Below are 1,465 nucleotides of genomic sequence, written 5' to 3'. Positions count from 1 at the left end.
TTCGCGATATATTTTCTGTTATTCAATAATTTATTATTTAAATTAATAGGAAACTAGATTCTATTTTAACAATGATTCAACGAATTGCAAATTATATCTATAACCGCTATATTTTCTGCCACATAGGTTCGTATATGTATCATGACCTGCTGCCCTGGGATGACGACATATTTATCATCGCAAAGCTCGGTGAGCGACGGCGAATGATGGAAACGCTATCGAAGATAGGTCCAGAATATAGCCTCAGCAGGCATGCAAACCGACATTACATGAGATTTCACGTGAACAGTACATCCTCAAATACGCGGCCATTCATCGGCCTGCGATTCTACGCGGAGAACTCGTCGCATATCTGGGAGCACCATATGAGGAACTACAGCGAGCGTGTGTATCCGAAGGCAGCGGTGTTCCCAGTTCATTTACGCCCTTACGGTCATTTACTGCTCCCATCCCCCCGAGACACGCTCAGCGTTCTAAAGCACTCAATGAAAGGCGAAAGTATAGAATCTGGTTGCGGCTGCGGCGGCGGCGGCGACTGGAAGCATGAGTATGGCAGGGAAGGGCGTTATCAACTGAAGTCTGCATATTGCAAAGCTGTTCTATCGCACTTACCTAGTGTTCACAGAAGCAAGGCGCCCAATGGGGTTCTGGAGACATTAATACTTAAAAACAAACGTATACATTCCTGCGTTGTAGCAGAACCAGAAAGCTCAATTGACGCGTAACAATTTCGAATTGTGATTAACTAAAGCTGCTATCCTGTACAATAAACTAGGCCAAATTCACATTTGGACACGTAACTTTGAATATGGCCACTAAAAGTATTTCACACATATTTTACATTATGTTTGTGCGCATATTTTGTCGGCCTGGCTCACGGGTTGTACTCACTAAATAAATAATAAATAATAAGTAAATGAAATGTATAAATAAATGGATTTACGAACTTGAAATATGTCTATAATACTATAATATGTGTTTATAAAAATCGGAAGCCAAACACTTGGCTTAACTTGTTATAATTTCTATGGAACACTCCCTAGATTAGTGAGAAAGATGAGAGTCTAATAATCAATAATAAAAATACAAGAAATAATAGAAAAAAGTATCCAAGCCAGCCTAATCTCAACTTATGTATGTTTTATTTCTTGAAACCGTTAAAATAATACCTCTTCATATATATAGTAATTGCCGCGCAATTTTGCTATCCAATCTACATATATATGGGAGATACTATCTATCTATCTTTCTATCTGTCTATCTATCTTTCTATCTATCTATCTATCTATCTATCTATCTATCTATCTATCTATCTATCTATCTATCTATCTATCTATCTATCGATCGATCGATCGATCGATCTATCTATCTATCTATCTATCTATCTATATATATATCTATCTATCTATCTATCTATATATATAGATATATATATATATATATACATATATATATATATTATAGT

This window comes from Priapulus caudatus, unplaced genomic scaffold (genome assembly GCF_000485595.1).
Source record: "Priapulus caudatus unplaced genomic scaffold, Priapulus_caudatus-5.0.1 Scaffold55, whole genome shotgun sequence".
In the NCBI taxonomy this organism is placed as follows: Eukaryota; Metazoa; Priapulida; class Priapulimorpha; order Priapulimorphida; family Priapulidae; genus Priapulus; species Priapulus caudatus.
The sequence above is the reverse complement of the archived record's forward strand: the minus strand, read 5'-3'. Positions refer to the sequence as shown.